Raw genomic sequence first — 25,483 nt, 5'->3', positions numbered from 1 at the left:
GAAATACATTCTCTTACTTGTTAGCTCAAATTCAGTATATCTTTACTCTATCTTATATCTTGGGATTCATTCATTCTCATTCTTTCTCTCTCTCTGAAGATGCCTTGGAGATACTTTATATGAAAAGGCCAGTTTTAAGTCATTATATAGAATAATGTGAAGGCAGAGGTTTGGAGGCAATAGTGTTCAAAAAGACCCTTCTGTCTTCACTGTACTGAAACTGTCATCTAGGCAGGATCCAGCTGTCCTTTTCTGTGACCTTTACATCATGCCTCCAGCCAGATACATTCTAAGTACAGTGAAAATTCTAATTGAGTGGGAATTTCACAGCCTGAAAAAAGACTGCTGTTAATGGTCTGGCAGTAGGGGATAGATTAATTTCCAAGGAGATTTAGGACCATAACCATAGTCACAATATTCCTCATCATTAAAACTTAATCCCACTCTAAAAAATTGAAACACTCTGTCCCCCATAATATGTTATTAAAGTAGAAAAGAGAAAAGAAAATGAAAATGAGCCAGAGTTGGCTGGCTGTGCCTGGTGGTGAGCTCTGGCCTCATCAACCTGTGCAGATTGATTTGTGATGGCTCTTTGGAATGCATGCAAAAGCTGCTTACTGCTTTGTGTTCCTTGAGTGGAATGCATGGAACGTTCACTGGAAATTTGGCAAAAGATCAGGGGAAGGTTTTGGGCGCAGATTTGGTTGGAGGTATGTTTTTAGGGGAACGTTGCCATTTTCATGGCTCTCCTTAAAGCCAAAGCCTCCCACCTTCAGCATGACATGCAAAGACATACTGTGATCTAGTCACTGCTCCCTGCCCAGCCTTGCCCTTCTTTTTTTTTTTTTGTCTATTTTTTATTTATTTATTTGAGAGCGACAGACACAGAGAGAAAGACAGATAGAGGGAGAGAGAGAGAATGGGTGCGCCAGGGCTTCCAGCCACTGCAAACGAACTCCAGATGCGTGCGCCCCCTTGTGCATCTGGCTAACGTGGGACCTGGAGAACCGAGCCTTGAACCGGGGTCCTTAGGCTTCACAGGCAAGCGCTTAACTGCTAAGCCATCTCTCCAGCCCAGCCTTGCCCTTCTTTGATCCACACCCAGAACCCGCTGCTCTGGGAATTGTCAGTTGTGTGCAGTGCCTTTACACACTCCTTCTCACCTTTGCTTATGCCATGTCTCCATCACACAAACTGTCCACCCAGGGAGAAGGTGTTGTCCCCTGTCCCATGCATTGTGCGTGCTGTGACTTTGGTCCCTGAAACACTTGACTTGTTTACCTTCCCTTCTTGCACACGTTTCTTGAGGGTAGGGTCAGTGTCTGTTATTTGTCCTTCATCACTGAACCCATCTTTCCATAGGAGCTGCACAGAATCTCCTCTGGTGGGACAGACTGGGGAAGGTGTGTGCCATGTGCTCATGTAGACAAATGGCGTCAGAGCACTGGGACCCTAATTTGGGGCAAGGGTTATACATAATCTAAAGGTTCAGTGGAAGTTGAATGGGTAAAGAGAAAAGGCAAGAGCCAGAGGAAAGTGCTTCCTCTAGATAAATGATGTGTGAAGATGAGAAATGTGGCTAAAGAAAGGAATGGGCCAAGGTAGATGTTAGCCTAGAAGAACTAGGCAGAGGTAATGGATACCGTCACTACTCATAGTTAATAACTTTTCTCAGGTATTGAGGGTGGAACTCATGGCTTTGTACATGCTAAGCAAATGCTCTACTGCTGAGCTACATGCTTAGCCCTTGAATGCTTTTTTAAAGTGAAGGAATTTGAGTTTTGTATCTTGACAGGAAATACCACAAGACACATTTTGCTCAGACTGACCTTGTCACAGGCCATGTTTGGTGGCAGCACAGGCTGAGTGCTGAACTAAGTGTTTATTTGCCCTTGGCTGGATTTTGAATGGGTGCCAAAAAGTTAGCCGAGGATTCCCAGGCTTGAAGTTACTTGTGAGTACAAGGAGGGAAGCTGTTGCAGTCAGGTTCGCATTGCTGGTAGAAATCACCCAACCAAGAGCAGCTTGTGGGAAAAAGGTTTATGTTGGCTTACAGGGTCAAGGGGAAGCTCCACAATGACAGGGTAAAATGATGGCATGAGCAGAGGGTGGACATCACCCCCTGGCCCACATAGGGTGTACAACAGCAACAGAAGAGTGTGGGAAACTGGCTATAACACCCATAAGCCCACCCCCAACAATACACTGCCTCCAGGAGGCTTTAATTCCCAAATCTCCATCAGCTGGGAACTTAGCATTCAGAACCCCTAAGCTTATGGGGGACACCGGAATCAACCCAACACAGAAGCCAACTGTGATGGTTCATCTCTGTTTGTCAGTGTGACAGGATTTAGAATCTGCATAGAAACAAATCTCTGGTCATGTGTGTGAGGGATTTTCTACATTAGATTAGTTGAGGTATGAGGACCCACCCTGCTGTGGGTGGCATCACCCCATGGCTGGGTTCCTGGACTGTATTAAAAGGAGCAGTTAGCTGAGCATTTAGGATTCATTGCTCTCTACTTCATCCCTGTTGATGTGCAGATGTAACTCAACTTCCTCCCTGCCCCGCTGAGCCTTTTCCACCATGATGGACTCCATCCTCTAGAACTGTAAGCCAAAATAAGCGTTTTCCTTCACTAAATTGCTTCTGGTTGGGTTTTTTGTCCCAGAAATGAGAAAGTAACTGTGATAACATAGACATCCCTAACTAAAAGATGCCCAGAGTTTCAATTCATTGGAGACTATGTTGGTGGCTCAGATCATTTGTTTCTAATGGTGCCTTGTAAAAGAGAAGTAATTTTGTCTGTTCTTGTCCCTCCTATGCAATAAGCCTTTTAACCTCCTAAGGCTGATACACATTGTTCATCATTGACTTTCAGTGGCCACAGCTGGCCATTGGGGTTCCACATGATAGCTGTTAATTTGACTTCTATAGCTTGTAACAAGCTAAGAAGGAGATGGGATCATTGAAGGAAGAATGCCTTGTCTCTGAAGCAACCAGAAAAGTAATTACAAAGCTGGATATAGCCATCTAGGAAACTAGAAAACCACCAATCCCCTCTGGCCTCACTTTAATAGCACAAACCCAACATTGGTCATTTATCTCGGGAAAATAACACTCCATCTTTTTGTTGTTGTTGTTGTTGTTCATCATAGAAGAAACCAGCCAACACACATAGGGCCTTGAAGTTGTGAAAAAGTAAAAAAAAAAAAAAAAAATTGCATCAAAGAGCCATAAATCCTAACCTTGGGCTTGTTCTTCACTTTGCACATGTTAGTCTTGAGTGAAATGCCTACTGCTATAGAGTTTATTGCCTCGAGACTGAGCCAATCTTCCTTATGTTAACCAAGATGTTTTTCTGCCCTTCCATTTGCTTTTGGCTGCTATTGAGGTGATTCAAGTATTAATTCTCTTGTCCAACCTAAGCCTATGTATGATTTCTCCCTCTCAGGGGGGGTGTCTTGTTACCACAAAGCTCATTTTAGTCCATCTGGAGGGAGCTGCCCAGCATGACTGGTTCTTCTCATGCTCAGAAAACCATGAATGCCTGGAGCCACATTAAAGTTTTGGCTCCCACATTCTCCTTCTCAAATGTGGTATCGTCTGTTTAGTACAGGTGCCTCGGCGCAGTTTGCTGAGTTTTAAGAGATTGCCAGGTCATGTTCCAATAAATTTCCCAAGCACTATTCCACAGGGTCATTGGCTTTGGGGCCCAATTGTCATCAGAATCTTGGGTATGCTGTGCTTCCTGATGTGTGTTACACCAGAGAGCAACCCCTGCCTCTTTACTGTGCAGTCCTCCCTGGCAATGAGGGCCTTCAGAGGTATCCAGATGTCAGCATGACTTCTCACACACATTCAGGTAAAGGTGTTTTGAGCGCCTGCCTTGTTTCCCATGTGAGGAGTTGGAGCTGCTGCTGCTTATGCTTTCAGAAGAACTTACTCTTACATTGGAATTAGAGGAATCTGTTCTTCAGCAGCTAGAAAAGGATGACTGACTCTGTTATGTTTACTTTCAAAGCACCTTAGTGCCAGGAAAGCACGCCTGGTAGAGTTCAGAGGACTAGAGGCCCTCCTAACCCTTCTCGGTACTCATAACCAAATCTGTTAATGTCCTGTGACACTATTTTCCCAGACCCCCTCAATTTCAGCCACAGTGGGCACCTTTGACTCCCCAGAAATGCCCACCCCTCTGTGACTGTAAGTCCTTGCCAGTGCAAGATGACTCCTCCACCTGAAGGACCCCTGTGGCTCTAAGAACAGTGCTTGTCAAAACAGATCACCTAGGAAGCTTTTTAGACTGCAGAATGAATCCTCAGGAGGTCTGGAATTCCTGAAATGCTTCTAGGGAAGCTGGTCCTCAGGAAATCTGCCTCTGATCCCAGTTCAGTCCAGTCTTCTATAATTTATCAGGTTAAAATACATAACCTCACTGCTTTTCAGCCTTTGGACTAAGTGTAAAATGTATGACCAAATGGCATTTAGCACAGTGGCCATGTTACACAAAGTTCACTTGGGTCTGGTCCTAAACTTTGACCCAAAGTTTTCAGCTTGGGGTTCCCAAATTGCTTGCTCTAGGCCCTCCTTTAGACTCTTCCCGTATTCAAATCTTGATTCATTTAGATTACACTTACTGATATTTATATTAGAAATTGAAACTAAAAACTTAGAAAAGTTTATCTATGAATTGGATAACATTATTTTACATTAAAAATCTTTTATATCTGATTTAATAGAACCCTACTGAAAAAAGTCATATTTTCTTCCTCAAGTAGTCCCCCCGAGCTTCATTGCCAATTCTGCAGCTTTCCATGGCCAATTAATCATGGTCTGAAAGTATTAGATGGAAAATTTTAGAACTAGGCAATTTATAATCTTTCAGTTTACATGCCAATCCAAGTATGATGAAATCATGATTTAATAAAATTAGTAACTTATAGTTTAGTGAGTTGTAAAGTAAGACTAAGTTCTAGGGGAAAAATTTTTTAAAAAATTATAATTGTGTGATAGTGAGGAATAATACACTGCCACTTGGTACTTTAGTGCCACTGTTCCCTGCCTGGTGTCTTGCTGTGGCATTAGTGTTTGAATCATTTTCACAGTTCATGAAACACCTGGAAGGGCCCAGGGGCCCCTCTGGAGCACATGGATCAACATGTTGAGAACCACTATCCTAATAAACAGCCTCACAGTATGCTTTTTCCAAACACCTGACAAAGTACAGTCCCTAGTGGTATATTATAACAGATTAACTTGATTCTGCAGAAATAATCTATGCGCTCCTGAGAATTTAAGAAATCCTGTTAACATGGATGTTCCTTTCTCTGTGAAAAAAAAAAAACCTATGAAAAATCTGTTTTTGATTCAAATATTACATGTTGATTAAAATGTATTTTATACAGACTGTTAAAAAGAACTGAAGAGTTTTTAATTACAATTTTGTAAAATTCAATGTTAAAAAAATTATGACTTAGCTAGGTATGGTGGCACACACCTGTGACTCTAGAACTTGGGAGGTGGCAGTAGAAGGAACAAAACTCAAAGGTCATCCTCAGCTATACTGCCTTAAACTGGATAGATACACAAGGGGGTTAGTGTTAAACTTCTTAAACATTATTAAAACATGTGTTTGTAAAAATGTAAGATGAGCACAAATAAAGACTGATGAACCAAAAGAAGTATAAAGGAGGTTTAAAAGAGGCTGTTAGAGGTTCATTTATATAATCAAAGTGTGTGGTGGCAGGGGAATTGGGTGATGGCTTAGTTGTTAGTAGTACTTGCTGTTTAAGCGGACAACCATAGCTTAAACCCTAGAACCCACATAAAAGCCATATGCAGGCATCTGTAATCCTAGCATGCTAACAAGAACATGGGAAGCAAGGCCAACACACGAGGCGGAGCTCGCCTGGTGTTCACAGCAGCAGTGAACAAGAGGCCCTGCCTCTGACAAGGTAGAAGACCAAAACTGTCACCCTAAGATTGTCCTTGACCTCCACAATGCTCGTGGTATGCATGCCCTTACACACATACAAAAGAAAGAACAATCTTAATTTAAAAAAATATATTTTGCTATTCTGAAATTACTTACATTTCTACCAGATAAAACTCAATTACAAATTCTTTAAACTTAACTCAAATTGAAATATTTCTTTACAGAGTCAGAGAGCTCATCAGCAAGTCAAAAAGTTACATTATCCTAGAAAAATCATCTTACTAGAAATTAAGGACATGAGCTAACAGTAAAGCTGGTCAGCACAAGTTGGGGGTGTAGATCGATGACTATACAGTGGCCATGTTGCAGGCTTCCCCACCATTGAAAGGATGGAATAGGTAAGAAAAATCTACTTTTTAGCACAGGATGCCACAGGTGTTTTTTGTTTTTTTGTTTTTTTTTTGTTTTTTTTTTCCCTCTCAGCCTGAGATCAGTGAAGAAATTGGGGATCCCATTCACATTTATTCTACTCGTATTACTCAATGATACCCCATAGACACAAGCTGAATAGGCACTCAACTTATGTTGCCTTATTTTCACAAGTAAAGCTAGTCTTAAGATAAAATTTTATACATATAAAGAAGCAATCCACCATCATCTAGAGTCATTAGTTGTTATGTGCAGAAATAACAAGGTTTGAGAACTTCAAATAATAATACTAAAATAGAAAAAATTTGTAGAGACCATAAAATTAATTGTTTAAAATAATTATAAACATAAAGATGGGGTTGGAACCAAAAGAATGGGTAGATTTGTAAAAAGTACATAGTGCTTATAGAAATAACAAATTCTCATTGAAGTTGATGACATAAAAGGATAAACAAAGCTGATTGGAGATAGGCAGGAAGACAGATGTAAGAAAATTATCACAGTGCAGTCTGAGAAATAACACAATAGAAAATATTTTGGTCAACTGGGTAGATGGCTCAGTGAATAAAGTGCACAGCTCTAAGTACTGAATGTGGATCCCCAAACCCTACAGAAAAGATGAAGGCTGGGACGGACTTCGTTATCCCTGTGTGTCTGTGGTGAGAAGGAAAGCGGGGATAGGAGAATTTTTGTGGGAACTCACAAGTGGAACTGTGAACAGTGAGGCACCCTGCCTTCAAGCAAGGTATATAGCAGGGAACAATAAGACAGATGTGCTCTGACCTCCCTGTGTGTATGCATGCATGCATGCATGCATGTGTGCACATACACACACACATGCCCACACGAATGAATGAATGACAAAGTATTTGAAGGGGGCTGGGGATTAGCTTAGTGGTAGAGCACTTGAATAACATGCATGAACCCTTGGGATCCACCACTAGAACCACAAAACAAAGAAATAAACCAGAATGAGATAATTCAACTATGATTACTGGGCTCTAGAAGGTGAGACTATATAATACAGGAAGAGGTAAACAGACTACAAAGAAAAGAGAGTGAATTTAGCATTACAGCTCTGGAGGCTCAAGGCTCATGGACATTATTTTGGCCTCTGGGGAGGTAGCAGGAGGTGACTTCTCATGACAGGGAGTATAAGTTAAAGAAGAAGAAAGACTTGTGTCCTATTAAACTTACCTTCTCATTGCTGAGATAAAGCATCCAACCAAAAACAGCTTGTGGGAGGAAAGGATTTATTTTGCTCACAGACTTGAAGGGAAGTTCCATGATGGCAGGGGGTGGGGGAGGCATTTACAGAGGCTAGACATCACCTTCTGGGCAACATCAGATAGAATAACCACAATAGGAGAGTGTGCCAAACACTGGCAAGGGGCTATAATCACCCATAAGCCTACCCCCAACAACATACCTCTTCCAGTAAGGTTCCAATTCCCAAATTGCCACCTGCTGGGGATCGCACATTCAGAACATGTAAGTGTATGGGGACATCTACTTCAGACCCACCACAGGTTCCTAGTGACCTAGTACTTGCCAGTGTAAAGGCTTTACTACAACATGGGGACCAAGCCTTTAATCACAAAGGACCCTTGGTAGATACAAATCATACCCAAACAATAGTAATAATTGGAGAGAGAATGACTATAAATTTTCAACAATTGAGAAATGTAAAATATTGTGGACAAAAGTAACAGTCACTTTCAAAAGGATAAATAAGGTCAAATTCACACAAATATGCATCCTAGATGAGCTGCAGAAGACTATAGACAAAGGAAATAGTGACAATGAATAACTTTTATAATGAGAGGCAAAGTATTCATGGCCTGCATGTACTTGGAAGTAGTGGGTGAGTATTTTATCAGTTGCCTTATCCTTGACCCCACATGTCCTGGAAGCCCTAGCATGTAGAATGATACAGGCTGTCCTATCTTGGACCTTCTTTGTTATGAAAGCAAGCAGTTTTATGCTAATGACCCCTACATGTGACGTTTACAGCTGGACATAATTTCCTACACTTATTATCACCTGTAGCATAACCATCTCCAGGGGTCCAAGTCTGGGGAGTTAGCCTTTTTCCAGTTTTAGTTTGTGATATAAAACCTGAACAGTTGCTGCCTGGCTATCACCTTAGGGATTCTGCTGGCTTTGTGGGTAGGAAATGAAATGCATACAACTTTGGCATGGACTTGATTTTCCTCTTTACATGTGAGTGGATACTTATGTCTGTATTTTTGGGACTTACATGGAGACCAGAAATGATCACTTTGTTAGATAACATCCCTGGGGATGAGTCATATGCCAGGACACCTCCCTCCCCCATAATGAAAGAGTGAGAGTGAAAGATAAATTTAGAGGTAAGGACAATACAGAAAATTAATCCTCATGCATCATTCAATTCTCTTCTTCCTCCTCATTACTATTGTTGGCTTTTTGAACTCTAACCCAAGATGACCTGGAATTCACTCTAATCCCAGGCTGGCCTTGAGCTCATAGCAAATCTACCTGTGCCTACCTGTGCATTAAAAGCATGTGCCACCACGCCCAGCTACAATTGTTACCATTTTTGTTTCATATCAACAGACCTCTTGATGTAGAGTTGTTTTAGTATGCAGCCTTCTTTCTCCCCCCTAGGTTTTTAGATAATAGAGGGGGTTGATTTCTCAGCATTTTAGTGACTCTTTCATCAGCTGTCACCATTACCGATTTCCCCTCTCTTTTCCTCATCATCTGACCAAACATTGCTTTGATGTTTGTCAACCTGAGAATGTTTTTCTTTATTTTTCATTCGTTTTTCATCTTTCCTTGACCCAAACAAATGCACTGTTGCTTTGAACAAGTGTTTCTTGCCCCTTGCCAGCTTAAAACTGGATTATTAATATTTTTGCCATGGCTCAATTTCTGCTGCACATTCTACCCAGAATTTACCTGGACAAAATGGGGAGAGAAGCAGGAAGGCAGCCGGCCACTCAGCATACAAGCTTTTTATATTCATAATGACTTAGAATGCACCTTCCCTAGGAGGAGGAAAAGCAGCTGTCATAGCAACAGGTTCTTGTGGTGCTGGTGGTGGTGGGGGGTGTTGTGCACTAGAGTCTAGAGAATGTAGAACTAACTGGAAGCAGCAGTAGGCCCATGTACTTTGTCACAGTGATTGCTACCATCTTCCTGTTTGGGGCTGCATGGTACATATGGATGAGTGTCATTGAAACCTGTGATATGGCAGAACTATGAATATGGGGAATGGGTAGGCCTGAATGCCCTCTTTGTTCCTAGCAGATATTGCTCTGGTCTAATGGGGATGGGCCTCCATCCCACATCATCTCCTGTGCCTGCCTCTCAGACTCGGGGCTCCCTCCTGATACTCCAGTCTGCTCCATTGGGACTGTCACCTAAAAATGTCACATCAGATACTTTTGAAGATGGACCTTCATGTAAGAACTAAGAGTTGATTTCAAAGCAAACAGAAAATGGTTACTGTTTCTGGCTTTGCCACAGGACCAGTTCTTGCCACAGGGATTTCTTTTTCCCCACTTGGAATGCTGATCCTAACAAAGCTTTCAGACAGTGCTGCTTCTGGTAAGCACTGACTTCCTGCTGGATCAGGAAGGCCACACAGCTAAAAGTGGTCTGGGGCTAGAGAGATGGCTCAGTCATCAAAGCACTTGCCTCACAATCATGAGGACCTAAGTTCAAATCTCCAGCATTCATGTAAATGCTGGTACATGCCTGTAATCCCAGCTTTAGGAAGTGGAGACAGGTGGACCCTTGGGATGTGCTGGCTCAGTGGGTGAGCTCTGGGTTCAGTGACAGGACCTATCTCAAATAAGGTGGATGAGTGATAGGACACCTGACATTGACCTCTGGTCATCATATACACATGCACACAAACACACATGCAAGTATCCCTATACACATAAAACACAGACATGTGCAAAGAAACAGTGGTTTTGGTATAGCCCTATGTTTGTGTCCATCCAGGCTCCAGGAAGACACTCATGGCATAGCTTATGGGATACCACCACTAAGAAGCAGAGTTCTTACCCAGGCCTTTGTCACTTACAGTCTTCTGTTTTGAGCTTATCAGTCCTGTCTATGGCCATACCACCATGCTCACACCCAGTCTCATGTGAACTCGCCAGTCCTCTCTTCCTGAGATCTCTGCTTAATGGGTCCTCTACTTCCTCTTCTTCTTCCTGCTTTGGACAGGAATTGATAGTTTTCTGAACTCTTCATACTTCCCTTCCTCAAGTTGGCCTTTCTCCATACTCTCATTTCAGTGAAAGAGCCCAGGGAGGAGGTATTAAGATCATCTTTTGGCTTTGGTAGTAGCCACTGACATATAATGTCGCCCAAGTACCACTGCACTGACTAGGAGAATATTTTGAAGCCAGTTATGCCAGAATTCTGGAGTTGATGTCCCTATAAGTCCATGTTGTGCCAGGGCCTGGCCTGGACACATGAAGACAAATAAAGCAGTCATGGTCCTTGTTCTCATATGGCTTCTAAACCAGCTTAGGGAGCAATGTGTGCCATTTCCCCACTAACCCTGTTGCAGTCAGCTTTCCATTACTGACAGAAAACACCCAATCAAGAGCAGCTTGTGGGAAGAAAGGGTTTATTTTGGCTTACAGACTTGAGGGGAAGCTCCATAATGGCAGGGGAGAATGATGGCATGAACAGAGGGTAGATACCACTTTCTACCTATCAAGTGGGTGAAGCAATAGAAGAGTGTGCGAAACACTGACAAGGGAGAGCTGGTTATGGCACCCATAAGCCTGCCCCCAACAATACATCACCTCCAGGAGGTTCTAATTCCCAAATTGCCACCAGCTGGAGACCTAGCATTCAGAACTCATAAATTTTGGGGGGACTTGCGAATCAAACCACCACAACCACATTATCCATGGGTCTGAGTAGACCTTGCCACACTCTGGTACTACATTTAGGGGTACAGAAATTCACTCATGTCTAGTGGCAGGTGGCAGGACCTGCTATCTCCATAGTTTTTCCTTCCTTATTAAATCTCTTGAAAGATATATGGATTATAAACAGAAATACTATGGTAGTTTTAGTACTTTGCTTTTCAGAGTATAGAAATAAGGTGTCCTTGCCTGATAAGTCTTATTATTTTCTTGTTACTTTTGGTTGGTTTTGCTGGATTCTGACTGTTGTGTCTGGGCTTTTAAAGACATCATTCTACTTTTGGAAGAAAAAAAAAAGTCCTTTATCATGGAACATTTGGAAAGAGTTTGATATCATACCAATCAAGGAAATAAAACTTAAAATGAGATAGGCACAATATTACGTGCTAATAAAAACATTGAAAATAATAGTCTAATTTTGGTGCAAGAAAAGGGCCCCAGAGACATGGGCACTATAAAATATTATAGGTGGGAATATAAATTGGTACTGGTCTCGTGGGTGACAGTTTGACAGTATGTATTATTTTTATACTCTTTCATATTGAAATTCCATTCCTATACAATTCATTCTGAAGAAAGACATATATGTGTTTCTCTACCTGTAGGTTCACCACAGTGTTATTGGGAATGATAAACTATTGGGGGCAATCTGAATATCTAATAATAAAGAACATATGTCTGCTATTCTACCAGAGACGTTTATCTGAAACTCAGCCTTTCACTGAGCTGCAAGACTCCATGAACCTTGCTTGCCTTTTCTCTCCCCTCACGTTTTCCAAACTTCTCTTACAGGTTTACACTTAATTTTCTTATTTTATTTCCCATCCTTGCTTACTGATGACTGTGAGTTTGGCATGTAACCCAAACAAATGCAGGGTTTCTATCAATAAGATTCTGGTGTGGCTGTTGGTATGTAAATGGCCAACATCCCCTTCTGTGTATAAGACTGAGAAGGGCTCTATCAGTGACATGTTTTGGGGGAAGTAGCCACTTCCTAAACAGGCTGAGACCACAGATATGGGCAGAAGGAGCAGCCAGAAGCCACAGGGTGTTCTCACCATTGTGTGGGAAACCACGGGGGTGGCAAGGATTTTCAGGCTTCTCTTCTACTCAGCAGTTCCCCACCCCACCCAAGGTCTCACTCTAACCTAGGTTGGCCTGGATCTCACTGCTGGCCTCAAGCTCCTAGTGATCTTCCTACCTCTGCCTCCAAAGTACTGTGATTAAAGGTGTGTGCCACACACCTGGATCTCAGAGGTTTTTGACACAGACTTCAGAATGCCTATGGAAAAGGAAGTGAACTTATCTGGAATATAATTGGGTTCATTTTAAAGAGATCTCAGGCAGACATCACTGATGCTTGTGGTTGAAGAGACAGCATATTATAGCGGCATGATTCGTAGTCCCCTCCAAGCTACATTGTGCCCTCCACACATGCTCTCCATCTCCTGGCCTGCCCACATTGGTCCTCTTGAAGAGTTTTGGTCCTGTTTCATTTCTTGGTGCCACTTTCCCTTTCTGACATTTGAGAGGATGATTCTGTGTATATTCTGTCTTCCTGGTGAGACTCAGGGGGATCTTGTCAGTCTGGTTCACTACAAAACCCCAGTATGTAGGAGAGTACATGGCATCTTGTAGGTGGTCAATCAGTAAGTAGTGACGAGTTTAGGAATAGACAGAAGGTAGAGTATTTGAACCACTGAAAGGCAAGTGCAGAGTGGAATGACTTGTGGTTGGAATTCTAGGTGGAGTTCAGATCATGGAGGCCATGGTGAAGAATGGCTTGCTTGAGGACCTACTGTTCTGTATGTCACTTCATCTTCACCGGTTGATACATGCCCTGATTGGCCTGAAGATGTGGGCTCTCAAGGATTTTCTCCTGCACAGCTTACATTGTTACACTCTGGATGTGCTGTTAGGGCCCACATTGTACCTTGCTTCTCCGTCTCCACTGTCATGAGCACGTCTTCATCCACTTTGCCTTTGAGTAGGCAAAGCAAGATGACAATAGCAAGGGTGTTAGTCTCTGATGCTTGCACCTTTGGAAACATTTTAAAACTTTGTCATTATACACTCTGACTTCCTTTTAAAGCAGTGTGTTTTGATTTGGGCTTTGAGAATGATACTTGTTGAGAGCCTGATTGTTGGGTGGATAAAAGACCCACATTTCAGATTCCTTCTACAAATTACTTGGTGTATGTTACTAGACAAGATGTGCTATTCTCTGCCTCATGCTAGATTGTTTTTCTAACCTTTGATCTCTACTTCCTGTTTGTTGATACTATATTTTTAAATTTACCTTCAAGTTAGTAGAATTCCCTGTTTTGAGTTCTGTGCTGTTTGTGAGGAATACAAGTTTTGCTCTGCATGTGTTGAATTAAGAACTTTATTGCCATCAATCCCTGAAGAATCTGTTTTTGTGATGAAGGCAGTAAATATAACAGAAGGGCTCACTCTTAATCTAACATGCACCACTATCTATAAACACAGTTATTTATATGTTCAAATAAATAAAAGGAACTGTTGTTTCCCTTCAGTGTGAACTTGAATTGAAATGTTAGGAGCTAGCAATTGAGTGCAGCAGGAGTTGGGAGATGTTGACACAGAGCTTCAGTGTAGGGAAAGTGAAAGGGGTAACCCACACACATTTTTCTAAGCTTTATGGGCTGTGACATTTGTGTTGTCTTTTTAATTAATTCTTCTGCTTTGTTAGTAATAGATATGGACATGCAGAATATTGATGATCAAATAATTGATTATGGATGTTAGAGATCTGGAATGTTTTTTATCTTTATTTTTAGAGACTTCCTGAACTTTCTCCATGGCATTCTCGGCTCATGTACATGAGTAAGCACATATAATTCAGACATTGCAGTGGAACATGAAGGATAGTAGATTCTAGTCATTTTGGTAGCTTGGTCCTTGACATTGAGCCAGCTTTTTCAACCCCACCTTCTTAGTTGATTTGTACTCATGGCAAGGAATGTGATTTTCTGTTTCCTTTTTGGGGTGAAAGCACACTCCTTTTCAAAAGTATTTCAGTCAGCTGGATTACTTCCTTCCTTTGAAAGCTTTCCATGAAAGGACCTGATTGCCCAGGGTGGGTGCCTGCATGAGTGTGTGTTTCTCTTCCTCTCACTGTCAGTCTGTCAGTCTCACTCTACCATTTCCCACAATCCTATGTGTGGACTTGGAACATTTGTCTTTCCTCCAAAAAAGGGTTACGGACATTCCCTGAAGCTGAGGTTTGGACTTGATGGGAATCAAAAGCTTTATGCTCAAAGCTACATTCTTTGAGCAATTTTTGTTTATAAAATGGGACAGGTTAGATAGGGATCTGGCCTCAGAAAATTGATATTTCTTTTAACTAATTAACATGATTTTGGCATCAGGTTCAATGGACTGTACAAATGTTTCATTGAAATGTTTAATGTTGGTGCTATTCATGGGTGACCATTAGCTGGGTATCAGGGAGACAGTACCTAGAGACTGTTATCATTGCTCTAAACCTCCAGTTCTGGCCAGCCAACCCTTTTGTTCTTCCTTAGATGGAACTTCCCTGTGGTAGAGCACTCCCACATGGTGTCTGGTGAGGAACAATAATAATTGCGGTAGACCTGAGAGGCTAGCACAGTCATGGGCAGCAGGCACAGGGTCTGACACATTTTACTTTTTCTGATTAGTACAAACAGTGCTCCATTCTGGTTTGTACATGTCTGGAATTCTCTCACTGGGTTTTATGGTACTTTGTGAACCTTGATCTCTTTCTCTATGAAAGATAAAGAGCCCCATGGAATTTGAACATTTTAGTCTCAGTAGCTGAGGCCTTTCTGAGTCTACAGAGAAGGACAGCTGATATTAGGTTACCCCTCTGATGAGAATTCTCTAATTGCTTTTCATCCCCATGAAGAACAAAGCCCTTACAGTGGCCTGCAAAGCCATCCAGGATTTGCTGCCCCAAGTCTCTTAGCTCTTTGACTTCTGGATATTTTCCCTTCTGCTCACTCCAGTCCAGGTACACGGGCTTTCTTTCGGTGTTGCCAGCATGTCATGCACCTCCTGACCTCGAGCCATGTGCACCTGCTGTTTCCCCTGCCTGTAGGTGTTTGTGTGGCCAGCTCCTTTCCCTCCTCCAGTCTGTTATTGCATGCTTCTTCCTTGCCAGACTTCCCTGACACCTTTTAATGGTGCAAGAGTGTCCTCAAGACTGCCTGTCCCCCTCATTCCCTGCTTGTTGCTTCACCATAGTAACACTCATTTTATTCTCATTTTTTCTGTCCTTCTCCCCACAAAATGAAAGCGACTCTAAGGGCAAGGAGTTAAGGGAGTCCCTTTTGTTTACTGCTGTAACTCTTGCACTTAAAGCAGAGTGTGACACATGACAGACACAATATTAGTAAGTGGAGGAGTAGGGAAGGCACAGCTCAGGTCACACCTCTGTCCTATGTAGACGGCCCTAAAGCAGGGCCTCCTTGGCTTGTGTTTTGGACAAATGGTAGTTTGAAGATAGTAGGCTGCAGAGCTGGAGGAAGTGTCACACCAACAGGAACCAGTGCCTGTGTGGCCTTTGGTGCTGTGGTGTTACATGGGTGTATGTAATTGGCATCCCTTCTTTGTTTACCTTCTGGCATCTCTTTGGATTAGAGAACTAATAAAAAATAATCTGTGATAATGTGAAAACATTTTATAAGCTATAAAGTGCTTTGCAAATGTTAATTACATTGGGCTTTAGAATTGATTGTTATGTAACTTGAAATAGTTAAGTAATTTTCCAGGAAGAAAGACTCCCTGAGTCAGCTGCTCTGCAGGACTTTTTCTTTGTGAATGCAGCTGTTCCCCATTTGAGCCCTGCAGCCTGGGCCCAAGAACATAGCTGATGGCTGAAACCTAAGTCCAGAAAGGTAAAGGCAAAATACTTATTCTAGATCTAAGTAATATGCCTGTGTCTTTCTAAGAGCATTCAAACATCAGATGGCCAATACATAAGTTGAAGAAGCAACAAAAGAGGAGAAATAAGGAAAAATTAAGCTGGCCTATTTTGGAATTCTAAAGACTATGACTTATTCACTAGGATTTTACACTGTTGGTGGACACAGATGAACCTAATATCATTAATTGCTTTCAAGCTCTGCTTTTAAGATGTTCCAGACCAGCCTTGGCTTTGGTCAGATTGTCCTTTGCCGTATAATCTCTTCAAAACTAATGCCGTATAGAAAGGAAGAGAAGCAAGTAAGGTCAGATAGCAGGTTCTATACTGTGTATGTTCCCCCCCCTTTCTCTCTTTCTCTGTCTGACACACACACACACACACACACACACACACACACACACACACACTTCAGCATTTAAGAGCAGCAGCTCCAAAATCAGACTGCAGATTGCCTGGCTTCAATTCTCATTCTGCCACTTATTGAGTATGTGACCTGGACTTTCTTGTCAGGGCTTTAGCTTTCTCATGGGGAGTGTTTATGCCTGCATTGCAAAAATACTCAGCTAGTGATTGTTACTGGTAATTATTTTGTTAATTTTTTTGTTCATTATTTATTTATTTATTTGAGCGTGACAGACACAGAGAGAAAGGCAGAGAGAGAGAGAATGGGCGCGCCAGGGTCTCCAGCCACTGCAGACGAACTCCAGATGTGTGCGCCTCTTTGTGCATCTGACTAACGTAGGTCCTGGGGAATCAAGCCTCAAGCCAGGGTCCTTAGGCTTCACAGGCAAGCACTTAACCACTAAGCCATCTCTCCAGCCCTGTTACTGGTAATTCTTGATGACAATCATAGTAATAATCAAAGGTAGGAAGAAAGTAAAGGTATTTCAGAAAAATAATATTAAAAAATACAGGCAACTTATCCAAGAAGCATTAATAAAGGAAGGGAGCTCAGCATAATAATGTGGGCATTGTGCTGTATTATATAATGCATATTATGTAATGCATATAATGATGGTTATTATATCCTGGAAATACTTTATAGCTCATACTTTGCAGATTAGTATGGCCAAGGAGCAACGCCTGTTTTGTTATGTGCCATTGCTGTCAGGGGAGCTGTTCTGCCTATGCTTCTCTACTACCTCTGGTGTGATGAAAGCTCTGAGACACCAGCAGGGCACATATAAATCTGAAGCAGGCATTTAGGGCAGCTGAGCTTCAGTGCACTTACAATAACAGTCTCGCAAGGCATCCATGTTCTTTCTTTCTTCCCCTTTTACACATGTTGTAGTGCAGTGTGCTGAGCACTTGAGGATGTGGCAGAAAGGAGGCTCATGCCATCCTTGCCCTCCTGGAGCTTTCAGTAGTTAAGAGAAACAGATATGAGCAGTTCCATGAATGGTGACATATTTATAATTCTGTAAGTGCTAGGGAGGACAACTGAAGAATTAGAATTTTAGAGAGAGAGACCTGACATAGAGTGGGTAGCCATAAAGACCCTTCTGAGGAAGTGAGAGTGATATAGAAGTAAGCCAGGGCAGCAAGGAAGCTCTGTAGCTTAGAGGTTAATGACCAAAAAGTGTGGAAAAGGGTATTGAGAAATCAACTGGTTTTCTCTAGTAATGTATTTTTTTTTCTTTTTTTTATCAAGCTTTATAGAACAAAATAAAAAATAGACCACCTTAGCCATTTTAAAACAATGGTTCATTTAGGTTGTTTGGGTTTATTTGCTGGACATAGTGGTTCATGCCTTTAATCCCAGGACTTGGGAGGCAGAGGTAAGAGGATTGATAGGAGTTCTAGGCCAGCCTGAAACTGCATGGTGAATTTCAGCCTGGGTTAGAGTGAGACCCTACCTTGAAAAAGAAACATGCGTATATGTGTGTATGTATATATATATTTGTATAACTATAGTTCAGTGGCATTAAATATATTTACAGTGTGCAATTATCACCATTATCCATCTCCAGAAGTTCTCATCTTTCAGAACTAAAACTATACAGAGACTCTCGTCCACTCCACCTAAATCTCATGGTGACCACCATTCCACTTTCTGTCTCTGAGTGTGACTAAGTATTCTTATAAGTAGAATCAGATAGTGTTTATCTTTTCCTGGCTGACTAATGGTCATCTGGATTCACCCATGTGGTAGTATATGCCAGAAGTTCCTTCCTTTTCAAGACTGAGTAATATTTCGTTGCTGATACAGACCACATCTTGTTTAGCTATCTATCTCTCCACCCATAAACACCTGGGTTGTTTATATGTTATATGTTGTAGGTATTGTGAATAGAGCTACTGTGAAGATGGGTATGTAAATATCTCTTCAAGACCCTGCTTATAGTTCTTTTGTTTATATATCCAGAGTTGAATTGTTGGATTATATAACAGTTTTATGTGTAGTTTTATGAGGATCTATCTTACTACCTGCTGAAGGTTTTCAACTTGAAGTTTATAGCAGTCAGATGCTGTTGGTGGATTTTAGACAGTGTGGGGTCGATGTCAAGGTGAGCAGAGTGGAAATGGTACTGCTATGTACTTGGACTTTAGAGCCTCTCTGGTTAGACTATAAGATCTATACTCAGAGGTCCCTTGTCTCTTGGTATCCCCACATCCCTTTCCCCATCTTGAAGAAATTTTCAGTACCAGGTTGGCCTCTGTCAGTGGAGCTCAAGTTGGATATGTATTGTTGTTGCTGATATTGACAATCTGAGCTCTCATACATACCCATCTTAGAATGCAGTTTAAACACTTCACCAGAAGGAGGGAACAAGTTGCTAGTTATTCACAGAGTCGTGATAGCCTTGGATGAGTGCAGCATAGCCTGCATGGCCCTTATTGTAACTTTGGAAGGCTCTAGAAGTCATTTTGACAGTTCCCTCACTCCTTTATTCCTTTAATTCTCTCCCCATCAGGTAATGCTTTCTGGGCAATCCAGCTTTAAAAGGTATAGTGTCATATTTGAGGGTCAGTTCATCATTTTCATAATTTTGCCAAATATACAGCCACATTTTATCACAGAAAAGGGGAAGAACCTGGTTAATTTAGGAATGCTTTTAAAGACCAATCCATATCCTCTCTCCTTGTCCCTCCGTTTTTCCTTTCTCTTCCTCTCTTCCACCTTCTTTTTCTATTCCAATTTGTAAACTACATGGGAGATGAAGGAGCACCCTTTAACATGTTTTCCATGTGGCTTCTCTACATATTCATTTTTTGGAGCTTTTGCTGAAAAGGAATGTCTCTTTCCCTTGGTTGTGTAGGAGCAGCCATGGTTTAAAGAAATATTATACTAAGTCAGTTAACCGAGGCTCAGAAAAACAAATGCTGCATGTTCTCTCTCATATGGGATTCTAAGTATGAAATTTTAGACTTGTATGTGAGTTGGAGTAAGAGTCATTAGAGACCAGGAAGCTAGAAAGAAGCCATGAGGAGGGTGAGTGAGTATGAGACTCAAAGGTGATAGGGCAATAGATATGTAAGCTGAGGGGCAGAATGGTGAGGATGGAAAGGTAAAGTGGGGTGGGGGAGAATAAGAAGAAGAGAGAGTTGGGTGAGGGCTAATCAAAACTAAACACATTTTGAAAAAGCCATAGGGAAACCCACTTCTTTGTTAACTAAAAATGTAATTAAGAACAATAATAAAGCCTGACGTGGTGGCGCAAGCGTTTAATTCCAGCACTTGCGAGGTAGAGGTAGGAGGATTGCCATGAGTTCGAGGCCATACTGAGACTACATAGTGAATTTTAGGTTAGCCTGAGCTAGAATGAAACCCTACCTCAAAAAAGAAAGAAAGAAAGAAAGAAAGAAAGAAAGAAAGAAAGAAAGAAAGAAAGAAAAGAAAAAGACAAAGAGCTCTAGTTTAGGTAGAAACTTCCTATGTGTCTGGATAACACTGCTTACAGAACCTCTAAGTTGCTAAAAGAAAACCCAAGTACCAGGGATGGGATGTCTGTAATGTGAGTTGTTGGACAGAGAGACTTGAGGTCCCTAAAACACTAGAGGTATTGCCAAGGCTCTTGGTTGCCCTCCAGAACAAGATGGTGAGGTCCCATTGCTGAAGGTAAACATTAGACACAGCACACTTAAAAATCAAGCCAGAAGTCTACTTCTTACTGGGTAGCTATCACAGTGCCAGAAAATGCTATGCAGCCTGCTGGGGTGTGTGGGGGTGTCATCAACAGGCTTACCCAACTGTGCATCTGTTCTGCATGCTACAAATCTGACTAGGAGCCGGGTGTGGTGGCGCACGCCTTTAATCCCAGCACTTGGGAGGCAGAGGTAGGAGGATCGCTGTGAGTTCAAGGCCACCCTGAGACTCTAGTGAATTCCAGGTCAGCCTGAACTAGACTGAGACCTTACCTTGAAAACAATAAATCTTGACTAGGTAGAGAAGAGGTGTCCACCAATGCAATAGTGATATGACTGACCCGGAGATAACCAGCTGCTTTCTGACTGGATCTGATATGCATTCCTTGGGAGGGAATTCATCTCAAGTGCTTTAAGTCTACTCAAAAACTTATGTCTGGAAAAGGACATGGACTTTATGAGAGGAAGTCACCATTGTTGGTAGACTAAAGGGATATATAGTGCCTGTCAGATTGCCCCCAATGTTTACATTATGTTTATGCCATAGATAAACATGCTTTCTCCTGTAGTCAGAGAAGAAGCTTTTTGCAGATGATGGTGACTACCAGGGAGGTTCAAAAATTGTCAGAGTGCTGAGGATAATTGACAGTTAAATGTTCAGTGAGACATCTTTATCATATCCTCCAAGGCTCAGGAAATATTACAGAAAAAGGGAACAGAAACAAATATAAGACCCATAGGATAGTGTATTAGTCAGGGTTCTCTAGAGGGACAGAACTACTAGAATGAATTGTATTTTTTTTTGAAAAAAGCAATTTATGGGGATGGAGAGATGGCTTAGCAGTAAAGGCATTTGCCAGCAAAGCCAACCATTCCTGGTGTGACTCTCCAGGTCCTACGTAAGCCAGATGCACAAGGGGGTGCAGATATCTGGAGTTTGTTTGCAGTGGCTGGAGGCCCTGGTGTGCCCATTTTCTCTCTCAAATAAATAAATAAATAAAATATATTTTTAAAGGCAATTTATTGGTTGAGATTATGGCAGTCCAACTATAGGAGTTTGTAGGCCTGAGATTCAAGGAACCTGGTAGCTGCCCAATCCCCATGGCTAGATGCGTCAGCAGTCCTAGTCCAGCACCGAAGGCCTGGAGGCATCTGGAGAGCTGCTGCTCTTCACTCGAGTCCACACTGGAGGCGTCTGGAGAGCTGCTGCTCTTCACTCGAGTCCACACTGTAAGGCAGCAAGCAGCACAGGCAGCCGGGTGGGAGGAGGGGATTCTTTGCTCCCAGAGCTTCCTTAGAAAAAGCCACCCCTCCCCCAAGAGGAACCACCCACTCTTTTTTGAGATACAGTTTCAGTTTGAGTTCTGATTTTCTTGATGCTTCCTGGAGTTCATTTTTGAATTTAATCAAGTCTTCGTTAAGCTTAATCAACCAGTTGTTGAGATCTTCCATTTCTTAACTCACCTTCAATTCGTTTATATCTCTTTTGAGGGTTCTAACATTTTCTTTAATCAAGTTAAATCTACTGTCAAAAGCTGAACACTCTAAGAGACGATGCTGTCCAATTTCATTGATATGATTGTTGTCCTTTGATTGTTTGTTGCTAGTCCAGTGATTTTTATTTTTTAATCAGAGTCTCACTGGTTGTTGTGTTTTCATTTTGGGAATGAACTTCTGTTGATTTCTCTATGATTTCATTGGCTGCTTCCATTGTAGAATTAGGCATCCTTCATGGAGATTTCTCAGTTTTCTGACTTTTGTTGCCTTTATTATGTTGTTGTCTACCATTTTAGGGAGAGACTATTTTGTTGAAGAAAAAGAAAGTTTTTGCCCTTTGGCCCATGCACTCTCTGACTCAGGTGAACAGTGATGTTGGTAACCAGTGGCCAGTCAGGATACCAGAGCAAGAGGCATGATTCCACAGCCCACACAGGGATCAGGCCTCCCCAAGCAAGACACAATGGGACCTACAAGGACTAGGGAACTGGGAGTAGCCAGGGAACAGGGATCTGTACTACTGACTCCTCACTGCTATGCCCACGTATCTTCCTGTGCAGTACCTGGACCAGGGTGCTGGGAGATGTCGGAAACAGAAATCTGATTTACTCACTTCAAGCCACAGTGCTTGCCCACACACAGTCCAGCACAGGAAACCTGGACCATGGAACTAGGAGGAGCTGAGAAGCAAGGGACTGGCCTACTTACTCTGCACCCGCCCATGTACCCTCCTGCACTGGGAACCAGAACCAGGGAGCTGGGACAAACAGGGAAACAGGAGTCTTGCCTACTTTCTCCATGTCTCCGTGCCCACCCGCACACCCTCCTGAGCAGGGAAAGAAGGGTATGGCCTACTCACTCCACGCCGCTGCCTCATTGAGCTTTTCTTGACAGTATTCTTCAGAACCCTTGAGAGAGAGGTCCCTTCTAGGAAATCCAGGTGGTATCCAGGCAACACACACCCAAATATTTGAAGTTGGTGAAAGGTACCAGATTAACAACTCTGGAAAGAAACTTAGTTGGTTAACTGCAAAAACATAATTCCAGCAGCAGACTCATTTCTCCTGAATCTTCCATAGCCCACACTTACAGTTTCCCAGTCGAGATGGTAAGGACAAAGTTAACACTAACTGTAACTTGGGTGTCCACCTGCTTCCTCGCTTTCAGGACTGTTAGCTTCAGGCCTGCCTGCTACCTGCCTGTGTATTGCAGAAGTGCTGCAAGGCCATCCTCCAGCCCTTAAACATGAAGTGCACATGAGTGCATGTGCAGTCAATGTAGGAAATGCCCTGTGGGATGGACACAGGGTTTAGAGGAGTGAGCTTAGTGTGAATGCAGTGGACAAACAGTGTCGAGAGCTGTATGCCCAGGGTAGTAAGCTGTCATTCTTTAGGGGAGAGCATGCCAGGCAAGCTGCAGAGTATGACTGTTGAAGTCATGAGGCAGAGTGAGCTTTGGTGGCTTTGCTTTGGCTTTATGGGGGTCTCTTAGCCTGGAGTACATATAAGAAATGATGATGGTAAGTGAAGAAAAAGGAGTACATTTTACTTAGAACTTTCCTATAGATTTCAAATAGACCTTATTTTCAGAAATATTGGAAGGACAAACAGAAGGTAATAGAAGCCCTTAAAATATCTGTTTTGTTGAAGCCAGGTTAGGGTTGCTGGCAGAGATCACCTGACCAAGAGCAGGTTATAGGAAAAAAGGTTTGTTTTGGCTTACAGACTTGAAGAGTTTGATAGGGGAAAATGATGGCATGAGCAGAGGGTGGACATCAGCAACAAGAGAGTGTGTCAATCATTGGCAAGGGGAAACTGGCTATAATACCCATAAGCCCTCCCCCAGCAATACAGTGCCTCCAGGAGGTGATAATTCCCAAATCACCATCAGCTGGGAACCTTTCATTCAGAATACCTAAATTTATGGGGACACCTGAATCAAACTACCACATTCTGCTCCTGGCCCCCATAAACTTATAACCATCCATGATGTAAAATGCTATGCATTCAGACAACTTTAGAAGTCCCCATAGTTTTTATCACTCCCCATGATGTTCAACCATCCCCATAGTCCAACGTCTTTTAACTGAGCTATAATACCAAAAATAAACCAAAAAACCCGTAATGGCACAGAATCAACACTCACACTATAAAATTTGGCATTGGACATAGCAAAGAAATATTCAGGCAATACAAGATTTGAATAGGGCAAACATCAAACTCTGTAGCTCCAAGTCCAACAACTAGTCAGTGACAAATCTCCATGTCCAGTAATTCCAACCAGCAACAAGTCTGTGGTGTTCCAATTCCACCCTCCAACAAGGCTACTCACAGTCCTGGAAAACTTCGTCCGGGCCCATCAGCTCTCATAGGCACCCATCTCGTGGTCCTGCCATCTCCACTGGGTCTCCACTACAACCCACAGTCCATCTTCACGGCTCCACTGGGTCTCCATGCAGGCTTCCAGCAAACCTCCTAAACACTGCCCATGGCCATTTCCAAACAAAAGACCATGCTGCAAATTCAGTTACCCTGTCTTTCTTGCTTTTTTTTTTTTTTTTTGGTTTTTCGAGTTAGGGTCTCACTCTGGCTCAGGCTGACCTGGAATTCACTATGTAGTCTCAGGGTGGCCTCGAACTCTCAGCGATCCTCCTACCTCTGCCTCCCGAGTGCTGGGATTAAAGGCGTGCGCCACCACGCCCGGCTCTTTCTGCATTTCTTATACTTCATGATACCAGGTGAGGTACAAATTTGTAAATACAGAGGGGACTAAAGGAGACTTTTCCAGGTGTGGTGGCACATGCTTTTAATCCCAGTACTTGGGAGGCAATAGTAGGAGAATTGCCATGAGTTTGACACCAACCTGAGGCTACATAATGAGTTAGAGTGACACGCTACTTCAAAAACAAACAAACAAACAAACAAACAAAAACACCAAAAACAAACAAACCAATCAAAAAAGCAGACTTTGAAGAACACGACACTCCTTCAGCATTCAGACCCCTTCAAAAGATTACATTTTTTCTGTTGTCCCAATGCAGGTCAGATGGTCCAATTTCAATGGCTGTAATCTCTCATACAATTGCAGCTGAATGGGTAGAAGTTTTGCCTCAAAGATTTCATTTCAGTGTCATATCCTTCTGCTCACACCAGTCTGTTTCTATGCAAAGCATCCCTGCACAAGTTCTCAGGACATTGGCATAATAGCAAGTCTCTCACACAAACTACTTTTAACCCAGTCCAGGCAAAGCTCTTTCTCACCCTCACAAGCCTAACCTCACAGTCCATAGTTCTTACTGCATTCAGGTCATTCAACTCTGACCAGAATAGTCCATCAAGCTGGACTTACAGCATTGCAAGGTGCCTCTTAGGCCAAGGTTTCAAATCCTTCCACATTTCTCTTGAACATCAGTTGCAAAAGGCCAGAGCTACACAGTCAGGTGTCTAGCAGCAATCCCACTCCTGGTACCAACTTTACTGTCAGGGGAAAATGATGGCATGAGCAGAGGGTGGGCATGACCTCATGGCCAACATCGAATGGACAATAACAGCAGGAGAGTGTGCCAACCACTGGCAAGGGGACACTGGCTATAAAACCCATAAGCCTGCCCCCAACAATACACTGCCTCCAGGAGGTGTTAATTCCCAAATCTCTATCAGCTGGGA

The 25,483-nt window shown here is 42.4% G+C and overlaps 1 protein-coding gene across 2 annotated transcripts in view; it reads left to right on the top strand.

The window, feature by feature from the left end:
- Window positions 1-25,483, top strand: part of Arhgap26 (Rho GTPase activating protein 26) — a 481,437-nt gene that overhangs the window by 328,672 nt on the left and 127,282 nt on the right. The gene's annotated exons all lie outside the window — the stretch shown is intronic.

Source organism: Jaculus jaculus, chromosome 13 (genome assembly GCF_020740685.1).
Source record: "Jaculus jaculus isolate mJacJac1 chromosome 13, mJacJac1.mat.Y.cur, whole genome shotgun sequence".
NCBI classification, from domain to species: Eukaryota; Metazoa; Chordata; class Mammalia; order Rodentia; family Dipodidae; genus Jaculus; species Jaculus jaculus.
Note: the sequence above shows the minus strand (reverse complement) of the source record. Positions and strands in the feature narration are given on the sequence as shown.